The sequence below is a fragment of the Oncorhynchus mykiss genome, chromosome 23, assembly GCF_013265735.2.
Source record: "Oncorhynchus mykiss isolate Arlee chromosome 23, USDA_OmykA_1.1, whole genome shotgun sequence".
NCBI lineage: Eukaryota > Metazoa > Chordata > Actinopteri > Salmoniformes > Salmonidae > Oncorhynchus > Oncorhynchus mykiss.
Genome location: NC_048587.1, coordinates 27,472,411 through 27,486,374, shown reverse-complemented (window position 1 = coordinate 27,486,374; position 13,964 = coordinate 27,472,411). Strand labels below are relative to the sequence as shown.

The following is a 13,964-nucleotide window of genomic DNA, read 5'->3' as shown; positions in this document are numbered from 1 at the left end:
CTGCTGTTCACAAATGCTCTCCATCCAACCTCACTGAGCTCGAGCTGTTTTGCAAGGAGGAATGGGAAAAAATTTCAGTCTCTCGATGTGTAAAACTGATAGAGACATACCCCAAGCGACTTCCAGCTGTAATCGCAGCAAAAGGTGGCGCTACAAAGTATTAACTTAAGGGGGCTGAATAATTTTGCACGCCCAATTTTTCAGTTTTTGATTTGTTAAAAAAGTTTGAAATATCCAATAAATGTCGTTCCACTTCATGATTGTGTCCCACTTGTTGTTGATTCTTCACAAAAAAAATCAGTTTTATATCTTTATGTTTAAAGCCTGAAATGTGGCAAAAGGTCGCAAAGTTCAAGGGGGCCGAATACTTTCGCAAGGCACTGTATATATGAATTACACTAGAACAGAGCTAGACTTGCAGTCATCTCCAGAACCTTCACTCTGAAATAACCATTTGAGCTGTGTTCACACAGAGTCCATAAAGAGTGCAAACAAAGTCATAAGGATGAACGCACAACGTGTTCATTTGAGACATATCCAACAGCCTTGAGGGCACCATGTCAGTCAGAACACCACTAATACTGTCCAAACTGCAAGCCCCGAAACACCCTGGGCTCAGAGGGGAACAGAGTGGGGGTAAGGAGCAAATGAGGGAGGGAGGAAGAGGAGGAGGAGGGATGTCCATGGCCCCCTTTTCATAGACTGAAGTGTTAGCAGAAGTGTTCTCAGGTCCCGGGGTTCAAGAGGAACAGCGGGAAAGAGGAGGAGGGGTGTGGAAGGAAAGCCTTCACCCTTCATCATGCAGTCTCATTCAGGCCACAGGGTCGTCTGAACTCCTGCCCTCGTTCATGGATCCATTTGTTTGATACTGAGGTTGACAAGGAGGATAAAGAAAGATGTTAGCTGCCATAGCCTGGTTTGGTAAAATGTCTACAGTACTTACAGAGATTCATTTAGGTGGTTTCAATACACAAACTCACCCCACTTGTTGCCCACCAGTACTGGGCAGGCTGCGTTTCTAGTACTGTAATCTCCCTCTCCACTGGGAAACAGGTTGTACTAGAACACTGCAGTCCCCTGTAATACATCACACACAGCAGAGAGAGGTTACAGGGAATGATGTAACTATGCTCATACACATTGGCCGCAAATATACACACTCATAAGCATTTAGTCACCTTTTTCGGCCATACTACAGCACCCACATCTGGGAAAACTGTAGCTCCTCCTGCTGCCACATCACTCATCTAGAATCGAGAAAACAAGAACTAGTCACCCACTACTATCTTATTGGATTCTTCCCTAATGTATTTATTTTAGGTGGGTGGGGGTAAAGACAGAAGCAGTCCCATGCATATAGAGATACTCACATAGAAGAGCCAGGTTGCTATGCTGTTTCCAGTTCCCAGCTCTTTAAAGGCATCAGGCTCATCTTTCTGTAGAGAGAGAGAGACTAGGTTATCATGACATGATCAATATGAGCAAAAATGGCACATCCTATGTGTAATCCAAAAACGTCTTACAGCAATAATGTGTCCAGTTAAAAATCAGGGCTGCAGGGCTACTAACCCGTCCAAAGTCAAAGTGTGGCTCATACTGCCCTCCCACACCGTAGTTTGCAACCTGAAAAGCAACAAAAATTAGAACCGTGAGATCATTAATATTGGAAAAGTAACCGTCAACAATCCCAAACAATGACACAAACAAACACATATTACCTGCAACTCTTCTGCAGTGTCCATCGCCAGTCCTGTGAGGTCCTCAATCCGCTGGTTGATCTGGTCAATCAATGGGTGTTCATACGCTGTCAGCCATGCACTGGGACAGGGGAAGGACACAGGGGTTCATGGAAAACAGGTGAAATACAGGGTATATGAATTGTCACAGGGGGGCAGTAGAGTCACTATAGGACAGTAGTTATTACTGATGAACAGTATAGAAGAGAGAGAAACTAGACAAACCATGCTGCAAGCTGCTGCTGAATATGAAATATATAAAACTACAGTAGGTTAATGCGTTACTTGCATTCAATAGATGAGCGGTGGGAGGAGCGTTGAGAGAGGAAGAGGAAGGACTTGAGAAAGCGGCCCGACAGTCTCCAATCAGCTCAGCATACAGTGGTGGGAGTGTCTGAAGTTTAGGAGTAACTCAATAAAGTCATGTGTTTCTTTATCTACTTTTCAAGAACGTATGCCTTCTATAGGTCAAAGCTTTCAGTTTGCAGTCATAATGTGAGCCATCCTTTCATTCAAAGACTTAATCATGGACACTCTTACTGACAGTTGTGGCTGCTTCGTGTGATGTATTGTTGTCTCTACCTTCTTGCCCTTTGTGCTGCTGTCTGTACCCAATAATGTGTGTACCATGATGTGCTGCTGCCATGTTGTGTAGCTACCATGTTGTCATGTGTTGCTGCCTTGCTATGTTGTTGTCTTAGATCTCTCTTTATGTAGTGCTGTGTTGTCTCTCTTGTCGTGATGTGTGTTTTGTCCTATATTTTTATAGTATTTTTTATTTTGAATCCTAGCCCCCGTCCCCCACATCAGGCCTTTTGCCGTTTGGTAGGCCGTCATTGTCAATAAGAATTTGTTCTTAACTGTCTTGCCTAGTTAAATAAAGGTTAAAGAAAAAATAAAAAAATAAATGTGGCCTGGGACAATTCCTGGGACAATTCTGGAGGTCACAGGCTTGGTTGATGACTTAAGGGGCACCAGAGGAGAGTCTTTCACCATCCACCCAGGCCCAGTAGTCTAAACTGCCCACTCCAATAGGGAGAGAGCCATTCTGACTGGGTGTCATGGCAATGACTTCTTTCATGTATCATATGAAGACATCACAATTTCTTAGATCTCTCATTTTATGGTCCACAACATTATTTTCATTTTTCTGGGTCATGCACCACAAGCCTCAGTGTGCAAATAAAAATGGTAAAACCACAGACAATAGCATTCAAATGGTGGATTCTCTGCTTAATAGATTTGCCATACACTGCGTGAAGTGAGAGTTGTAGCAGTTGTGGTCGCAATGTTTTCAAGGCCAGGGGGCTGGAGTTTGAGTTTACGGCATTGGGATGAGGTCCAGGACAAAGGCTTGGGTTCAGACATCTGTTCTCCACACACCATGCATTTTTATTAGATACATTATTGAATCTCTCAGCCAATAAAATTACTCATCCTCCCCAGTGCAATATACTGTCTGTATTACTTAATACTGAAAATCAAAACTAAGATGAGTGTTAGTAAAGTGATTTATTAGAAGTTGCTGTTGGGGGAGTGAAGACAGTAAAACAATTAATTGGACATGATACAGTGCTGGTTAGGTAAAAAAGGCTCTCTTCCTACAAATTCTCTCCCCTGCTATGACTGCTCTCCCAATTTGACCTCGTTGTCAATTCAAATGAGGTTCACGCTCAGTTCACCACACACACAGTTGCACATACTTCCACATGAACACACAGAAGCAGACACAGACAGACACACACATGCACACACTCTAGCAAACACACACAAATTAGCACTAACTTGCAGTAATAGGCAGGGACAGAAAAAACAAAGTGATGTGGGGTGGTGTAATGGTTGGTTCTATTATTAAAAAGAGGAATGTTTTTTTTTTTTAAGTATCTTTGACTTAAGACTGGCATGTTCCCGTACAATCAGTAGTCTGACCATAGATTTGGTTGTGTGTGTATTAGATCTCCACAAGGGGGCACTCACTGTTCAACAGGATCATATATATACACATACATATACATATATACATATACATATATACATATACATATATATATACGTATACATATACATACACACACATACATATACACACACACACACATACATATTATATATATATATATATATATATATATATATATATACAGTGCCTTGCGAAAGTATTCGGCCCCCTTGAACTTTGCGACCTTTTGCCACATTTCAGACTTCAAACATAAAGATATAAAACTGTATTTTTTTGTGAAGAATCAACAACAAGTGGGACACAATCATGAAGTGGAACGACATTTATTGGATATTTCAAACTTTTTTAACAAATCAAAAACTGAAAAATTGGGCGTGCAAAATTATTCAGCCCCCTTAAGTTAATACTTTGTAGCGCCACCTTTTGCTGCGATTACAGCTGTAAGTCGCTTGGGGTATGTCTCTATCAGTTTTGCACATCGAGAGACTGACATTTTTTCCCATTCCTCCTTGCAAAACAGCTCGAGCTCAGTGAGGTTGGATGGAGAGCATTTGTGAACAGCAGTTTTCAGTTCTTTCCACAGATTCTCGATTGGATTCAGGTCTGGACTTTGACTTGGCCATTCTAACACCTGGATATGTTTATTTTTGAACCATTCCATTGTAGATTTTGCTTTATGTTTTGGATCATTGTCTTGTTGACAGACAAATCTCCGTCCCAGTCTCAGGTCTTTTGCAGACTCCATCAGGTTTTCTTCCAGAATGGTCCTGTATTTGGCTCCATCCATCTTCCCATCAATTTTAACCATCTTCCCTGTCCCTGCTGAAGAAAAGCAGGCCCAAACCATGATGCTGCCACCACCATGGTTGACAGTGGGGATGGTGTGTTCAGCTGTGTTGCTTTTACGCCAAACATAACGTTTTGCATTGTTCTCAAAAAGTTCAATTTTGGTTTCATCTGACCAGAGCACCTTCTTCCACATGTTTGGTGTGTCTCCCAGGTGGCTTGTGGCAAACTTTAAACGACACTTTTTATGGATATCTTTAAGAAATGGCTTTCTTCTTGCCACTCTTCCATAAAGGCCAGATTTGTGCAATATACGACTGATTGTTGTCCTATGGACAGAGTCTCCCACCTCAGCTGTAGATCTCTGCAGTTCATCCAGAGTGATCATGGGCTTCTTGGCTGCATCTTTGATCAGTCTTCTCCTTGTATGAGCTGAAAGTTTAGAGGGACGGCCAGGTCTTGGTAGATTTGCAGTGGTCTGATACTCCTTCCATTTCAATATTATCGCTTGCACAGTGCTCCTTGGGATGTTTAAAGCTTGGGAAATCTTTTTGTATCCAAATCCGGCTTTAAACTTCTTCACAACAGTATCTCGGACCTGCCTGGTGTGTTCCTTGTTCTTCACGATGCTCTCTGCGCTTTTAACGGACCTCTGAGACTATCACAGTACAGGTGCATTTATACGGAGACTTGATTACACACAGGTGGATTGTATTTATCATCATTAGTCATTTAGGTCAACATTGGATCATTCAGAGATCCTCACTGAACTTCTGGAGAGAGTTTGCTGCACTGAAAGTAAAGGGGCTGAATAATTTTGCACGCCCAATTTTTCAGTTTTTGATTTGTTAAAAAAGTTTGAAATATCCAATAAATGTTGTTCCACTTCATGATTGTGTCCCACTTGTTGTTGATTCTTCACAAAAAAATACAGTTTTATATCTTTATGTTTGAAGCCTGAAATGTGGCAAAAGGTTGCAAAGTTCAAGGGGGCCGAATACTTTCGCAAGGCACTGTATATATGTATGTATATATATATATATATATATACACACACACATATGTATATATATACACATATATACATATATACACACACACACACACACACATATATATACACATATATATATATATATATATATATACACATATACATACATATATATACACATACACATATATATATATATATATGCGAGAGAGGGAGAGAGAGATTCACTGCAAGAAAAGGTGGTGAGGTGGCCCTATATACTCAAAGACCTGCCGAAACATGGATAGGACATCCTGGGGATGCAGGTCAGGGTGGTATGAGATGGATAGAGACCAGAGGCGATGGGAGTCTCTGGAGCCCCTAATGTATTATGCCCTTTGACCCCTTACCTATTGGAGACTCTGTACAGGGCCGTGGTGAGTTTCCCAGTTAGAGGGTCATGTACTGTGGCGCGCCTTAGCTAGTTCCACAGGCACAAGAAAAAACAAGGAAGGAAACAAAAGAAAGGGAGAGAGGTACACAACACATACACAACACAACATTATAGGAAATAGAGGGAAACGGGAAGTGAAAGAAACAGAAAGAGGAGAAAGATAAGCAAATCTGGTCAATGTTATTCCGACATTATGCCAGGGGTTGTTTCAGGGCCAGTCCTTTCACCCAACGTTAGTATCACTTAATAGTTTATGCTGTAGATTAGGAGAATGCTAAACTAGTGATTACATTAGTGATAAAAGGAACAGAGGATTTGTGAAAGGACTGCTCCTGACACACCCTTAGTTGGCCAAAAGCAACTATGTTAATATAAACAACTACATCTTTACACCCATATGTTTTATCCCCCCCCCCCCCTCACCCCTCCACTGGATTAAAATCCTAGAGCAGCTGTAACTCCTGAGCAGAAGCACATTTTCACCACTTTAAGGCCCTACACTCTTCTCTCCTTTTTATTAGTTTATACTCTGAACCTCTAGAACGCCCTTGGAATCTTCTAGAATCTGACTTATGGTTAGACTAACAAAATTTGTCAGAGCGAGAGTGGAGGAGGGTCTAGTCAAAGTAAGATTCTGTGCTTCTGCAGAGGAGTCTTCAAGCCTAGGATGGAGGGAGGAATGCGGACCGGACTCAGAGGCATAGGCCAGTGGCAGGCGTAAGAGGAGGGGATTGAGGTGGGGTGACCCCATCCTCTCCTGCTGCCTGCACCTGGCTGTGCTTTACCTCTTGCTGATCCTGTAGGGGGCAGTCTCGAGCACACCAGTGATGGGGTTGGAGATGGTGGCCCGGCGGAGCTGTAAGCTAGGGAGAGGGGGTTTACAGGATATCCTGACACCACCTTCATCGCCCAACTCCATGCACCAGCCTCTGCTCTGGGTGGCTTAAAGGGCTCAACCTACCTACACTTTCATGGCTCTTTGATATAAGTCAATTCTCATTGACTCGATCAATGCATACTGTGTCAAGAGTGTTTATGTTTAGCATTAACATTGCCCATTTGTTCTGCCTTCCAATGGCCTCGAAGCTGCAGATACACAGCTGCAGCTGGTCAGACAGTTACTAGTATGAGTATCTTGATTACCAAAGAGCAACGACACAGAAATTACACTTCTGTAGGACCATGAAACCCTTCCATCACACACTTCTGTGTGGCCATGACACCCTTCTGAACCCTTATTACCTCAATGTAACACACACACACACACATACCAGACAGAGAGTGGAATTTACCCTGGGCTTGGCCAGCTCTTTGACCTTCTCGATCTCGCTGTGAGAGATGATGTCAAGGTAACGGACGATGTAGGGCCGGTCCCACTCGTCCTCCTGCTTCACCGGGCTCAACAGGTACTTGGGGTGACTGTGGTTGTCATAGTAATGGCAGAAAAGCCAGCTCTGTCTGCGGGGGGTCTACAAGGCAGAGATGCGGAGGGTGGAGGTAAGAAGACAGATAGATTGACATAGAGATAAAGACACAAGAAGAGATGGAGCTAGAAACTGGACGTTACTCTTTGATGACTACACTTGTGTTCAACTAACACACACACATATGCACAACCACATTAAGACACTCTAAACCCATTTATATGAGCTCAACCTTTCACTGTGTGTGTGAGTAACTCCTCCTCACCAGCTTTATGCCCTCCCCTCGACACAGCATCTCATAAATCTTCCTCTCTGGGACAGGCTCCCGGAAGCGCATCTTCTCCTTGGAGGCATCACTCGTCTGTCTATTCGTTCGCCCCTTGCCCTCATTCTGGGCCTTCTGGGCCTCCTCGGCCTGGGCCTTCCTCTGCTTTGTCAGTTGAAAATCAAAGTACTTCAGGTTGCCGTTGGCCAGCTGGTGTTCCGGGTCTGGAGTGAGGAGAGAGAGAGAGGGGACAGTGAGATGAAATGCTGATGCTCATACAGTAACAAGACAAGGAAAACTTCACCTCATTTTTAAGATTCATGCACAGCGCTACTGACTATCTGGATGACTAACTTCAGATCCTACTGCCACCTGGGACATTTTATGAGTAATCCTCTATCCCAGTTTATGCAGGGCATACATATCTGTTGTTCAATGATTCACCTGGAGGGCATCATATTCCCTCAGCACTTGTTAACAGTTCAGGTCCTTCAGTGTGCTCTCATTTTCACTCCTTTAACTTTCTTTGTGTGTCCTAAGTTTGACCCCACCCCCAGTGTGCCTAGTTTAACTCCTTTAATTCTGAGCCATGTTAGGGTATCTCACCCAGTATGAGCAGCCTCTTGGTGAGCTCCAGGGCCCTGCCTAGCTCTCCCTGCTGGTAGATGGCATAGCTGAGGTAGTCCAGCACGGTAACCTTGTTCATGGTGGACTCCTCTCCTTCATCCAGTTGCTTCAGGGCCTGTTCCATCCATAGCTCAGTGTGGTAGTAGTCCACCTCGCTGTAGGCAATCTTCCCCAGCTCAAAGCAGTCCTCCACCGTCATAGGGCTCTTGTGCGTCACTCCTGTGGATGAGCCAGTGGTTACAAACTTACAAATTATAAAAGGCCTCAAGTTCTCTCTCTAGCACTCCCTAACCCCTTACCTGGCAGGTCTCCTCTAGAGATGATGTTGGTATCTAGCCTGTAAGTGTCCTGCAGTCTGAGAAGGGCCTTGGCTGCGCCTGTCTGGTCCTCGTCTGTAGGCAAGTGTTTCCTCTGGAGGGTCAGGTTAGAGATGAAGCCTGATAGAAAGATAGAGATTCTCATTGATGAGGATGCTCACTGTGAGTATACAAAAGACAAACAAACATTGCAGAAAATCTCTAAGATTAACACTTATGTCGTTGCTGCTTTGTGACTACTTTCAACATCCTTTTCATCCCTTCTAATGTGACCCTCATTGTGTAATAATGTCTAACCGTCTGTGGTGTCCTTCAGCACCAGGCTCCCCAGGTCTCCCCATTCTGTGTTCAGCCTCTTCATCAATTTGAAGGCGTTGACCGGGAGTCACAGGAAGCCCTCGGGATCCTGCATGGCTGTGGCTGACAACACATCCAGCTTCTCTGCCCACCTAGGAGAGGGTTTGGGAGAAGAGACGCAATTCAGCAACTCTGTTTGTGTGTGTGTGTGTGCGCGAGCATGCGTGCGTGCGTGCATGTGTGTCTGGACACTCACAGTTTGACCTGTTTCAGCTTCTTCTCCTCTGCCGTGATATAATCCTTCAGTGAAGTATTTCTCTGTGTACAACAGATCTGTCATGTGACCTAAGGAAGGAAAATACACACACACATTATCAAACTTTATTTTAAGTTTATCTAAACCAATAATACACATAGAGATAAGGAATACATTGTGTACTGTATAATTCAACTTCCGGGTAGATAACAATCACAGTATGTGCAGTGAGGGCAGACCAAACTGGGGCATTAAGGGCAGACCAAACCGGTTTCTATTTCATAGGAGAGGGAGGAGCATCACCGATGGATGTGTATAAAAGTCACTATGGGCTGAGAAAGTCTGGAGCAGGCTGCTCAATACCGGTAAACACGACCAACACCGTCGCTCCATCCTGGACATACTGCGAGAGAGAGAGAGACGGAAACAGAGAGAGGTGAAGGAGAGAGAAAGAGAGATATAGAGAGAGGGGAGGGGAGGCAGAGAGAGGAAGAAAGAGGAGGTGAGAATGAGGGTTAGTGAAAGAAGGACAGTGCATGTATGGTGTTTTTTCACTCAAATAATCTATCAGCTAATGTACTAGAAAAAGTCATGATTTGCAGGGTAGTTCCCTTATGACAGAATGCACTAAGCACGGACCAATGTCGACGTCTTTTGGAAGTCTTCTTTTAAGCTATTTATTTTGTGCGGTCCACACCGGCCTTAATTTTAACGTCCACAGACGTCCAGTCTGGACTAGCCTATATTTGGCCCAAACATAGACGTCTATAATTGGTTCAGATTAGGTCCGGTGTGGTCTGGCCTTGATTAGTCACAAACATAGACGTCTAAGTTCGGACAGCACAGTACAGCACAGTACAGTAGAGCACAGTAGAGTAGAGAACAGAACAGAAAAGTAAAGGAGAGTAGAGTATAGTATAGTACAGTATAGGACAGAATGATACAGTAGAGCACAATAGAATACAGTAAAGTATAGTTCAGTACAGTAGAGTACAATACAGCACAGGAGAGTATGGAACAGAATAATGAACTGTATTGTACCCTACTTTACTCTAATGTACTCTGCTCTACTGAATTAAACTCTACTGTACTCTACTGAATTAAACTGTACTGTACTGTACCGTATTGTACTGTACTCTGCTAAATAAAACTCTCCTGTACCGTACCATACTGTACTCTACTGTGCTCTACTGTACTAAACTGTGCGGTAATGTACTGTTCTGTTCAAACTTGTGAAACATAGCCTAGATGTCTATGATTAGTCTAGATTTCGTCTCATCCGGACCGATGAACATTTGTGACTGGTTTCAGGACACTAGGTGAATGTCGCGTGTCACTACTTCACAGGAGAGGCATTTGAACGTAAATATATATATATTTTAATCAAAATGCGTTTTTGGCAGAAATGCTTTCTGGAACATGTTCCTTAATAACAAACGTGTATGCCATCTGTAAATACGAATACAATTGTTAAAATATGAGCCTAGTTGGTTTAGCCACAGAAAAAGACATGAACTTTCCCGCCAGTCATGATTGGCTGAGATAATGGATGGGTTGGAATGTAAGCAGAGTATGATAGTATGATAGCTAAGGAGGTGGAGAAAATTCAGGCGTTTGATTGCAAATATGTGGAGAAAGTAGAAAAGAGGACACACAGAAGGCTGTTGTAATCCGGAGACGGGGTGTTTTATACATCTTCAAATTAAGGGCAACCATAGCATCCATGACAGAGGGAGAAGCGTTCATCCATGTATATGGGTAAGAGAGTCTAGGTAGCTACATTTTCAGTTATTATACGTTTCTATACCGTCAGAAAGTCGTTTTCATTGCAGTTAAAGTGTACTGTTACCAAGCTATGGTTTGAAAAATTAAAGGAGAGCAGCACCCTCTAGAAGCTCAGAGGCAATAATTGAATAACCTAATAACCAACTGTCTTCATCAGGGTATAATGACAAACACTGCGGGGTGACGAGTTTACAGTATATAATGTCTTTAGTCATGGCTGGGTGTGGCCTGATATCATTGGTTCATTCTCAGATATAAAAATAACATACTTAAAACATGAATGGATAGCATATGATCATAGATACAATTTTGCTACATAGGCCTACAAACATTTACAATGAATAGCAGAATCACAATAATCACAAGAATGGCTTCAGATCAAAGTCTACGTTGAGCCCGAAGGGAGCAAGAGTTTTTAAATTAAAGATCCAGGCAGCCTCTCGTTTTATCAATAAATTGTCGAGGTCACCCCCTCTCCTAGGGAGGGTGACATGTGCGATGCCAATATAACGTAGGGACGAAATCGAGTGGTTTTCTTCCAAAAAGTGGGCAGCAACTGGGTAAGTCAAGTTTTTGCACTTAATGGTGCTATGATGCTCTGAAAATCATACTTTTAATTCGCGCTTTGTTTTACCCTCATAATTTTTACCACAAGGAAAAGTTATAAGATAAATAACTGACTTAGTGCAGCATGTGATTACACATTTGAACATTCAAAGCAGAATTACTTTTCCATTGTTCCTCTACAATAGTGTATGATATGCAATTTCTTTACTTTTATACAATGTAAAAAAAAAATTTAAAAAAAATAAAAAAAACTATTTCAAATTTTGCAACATAAGACTGAATCGAACAGGTCGGTCACATTTGTACTTGTTTGGGGTGGAGGTCATTAAATAATACCCAGCATGCTTTGCAATTGTTTGTTTTTACTTTACATTTTGGTCATTCAGCAGACACTCATCCAGAGCGATTTACAGTCAGTGCATTCAACTAAGGTAGATAAACAACCACATATAACAGTCAAAGCAGGAATTAAACAATTATGTAACTGTTACTGATAATGTTATTGTAGTTCAAGTGGTTTGTTGGTTTACACCCTGGGTATTATTGGCCAACGTGCAATCATTAGAAAACAAACTGGACGATCTACGATTAAGACTATCCTACCCACGGGACATTAAAAACAGTAATATCTTATTTTTCACCGAGACATGGCTGAACGACGACATGTATAATATAGAGCTGGTTGGCATCTCTGTGTATCGGCAGGACAGAGCAACTATGTCTGGTAAGACGAGGGGCGAGGGTGTGTATCTATTTGTCAATAACTGCTAGTGCGCGATGTCTAATATTAAAGAAGTCTCAAGGTATTGCTCGCCTGAGGTAGAATACCTCATGATAAGCTGAAGACCACACTATCTACTAAGAGAGTTCTCATCTAAATTATTCGTAGCCATCTATTTACCACCACAAACCGATGCTGGCACTAAGACCACACTCAACGAGCTGTATAAGGCAATAAGTAAATAAGAAATGGGCATTTAGAAATGCTCCTAGAGGCCAGGGACTTTAACGCAGGCAAACTTAAATCCTTTTTGCATAATTTCTCCCACCTTGTCACATGTGCAACTAGAGGAGAAAAAAAACCTCTAGACCACATTTAATCCACACACGGAGATGCATACAAAGCTCTCCCTCACCCTCCATTTGGCAAATCGGACCATAATTCTATCCTCCTGATTTGTGCTTACAAGCAAAAACTAAACAGGAAGCACCAGTGGCTCGCTGACAAAATTTTGTGACCGCCACAGCCCTAGTCATGACTGACCTTGGATAACCATACTAAGTGTCAACATCCTATGCCAATATAATTATACCTTCCTGTGTCTGACCAAAGTGAGCCTTCTGATACACACGTTTTAGCACTTAACTTGTATGATGTTAATTTTTCAATTCAGACTACACTTAGAACAAATGGTTCCAAAAGGGTTCCTTCAGCTGTCCCCATAGGAAACACCTTTGTGGTTGCAGGTAAAACCCTTTTTGGATCCATTTAGAATTATTTGGGGTTACATGTAGAAGCGTCTGTGGAAAGAGTTCTACGTGGAACCCAAAAGGGTTATTCAACAGGTTTTTCTATGGGGACAGCCGAATAACCCTTTTAGGTTCTAGATAGCACCATTTTTTCTAAGAGTGTACTGTCTGAGGCTGAGCTTTGTTTCGTGTTTACCTGAAATCTCTTTCAAGCACATCACCTGATATGATATGTACTAACTGATCTGTTACGGGCGCACAGAATAGGCCATAGAGAAATTTGACTTGGCACTTAAAACTTAGATATGGAGGCTTCATTCCTGTGGTTTTCAAGGAATGTTGTGGAGCACCCATGTCTGTACAGGTATTCATTGGCCACATATGTTGTGTTGACAGTCCTGTCGTAAATCTTTATCATTGACCATGCTTGTTCTAAAAAGACCCCACTAGCTTAAAGGTTAGGAAGCATTGGGGTGGCAGGGTAGCCTAGTGGTTAGAGCGTTGGACTAGTAACTGGAAGGTTGCAAGTTCAAACCCCAAGTTCAAACCCCCGAGCTGACAAGGTACAAATCTGTCATGAACCCACTGTTCCTAGGCTGTCATTGAAAATAATAATTTGTTCTTAACTGACTTGCCTGGCTAAGTAAAATAATTAATTTTTACTCACCAAAGTAACAACTTAGTGTGGCCATGGTGACCCAGCAGACTCGGACCAGCTCCGTAACACCATCTCCTCCCAAGGAGCCACCATTGGTAGACACGAAGAGTTACTTCGAGGTCTTCTGGACGGATTCCAGACCTTGGCAGAACGCCATGACTGTGCCTTGAATACATTGCTGGAGCAATTCCGTGAATTATCTGTGAGGAAGCCGGCCACGACAGTAGCCTTCCAGCCCCCCAGTAACACCGCTGTCAGCAGTGCGTCTAAGAATGTTAATGTTAAGCCGGACGCACTTTCACACCACTATTTCCCCGCTTCTACACCCTCGAGACCATTCTTCCTACCTTGTGCCTGGTGGCTAACCTCGTCTGGGGAATAGAGAACCA

General features: G+C 42.8%; 1 pseudogene; it reads right to left on the bottom strand.

The window, feature by feature from the left end:
• Positions 1–414: 414 nt before the first annotated feature.
• On the bottom strand, positions 415–12,724 carry LOC110503096 (annotated as a pseudogene).
• Between the last annotated feature and the right edge of the window lie 1,240 nt (positions 12,725–13,964).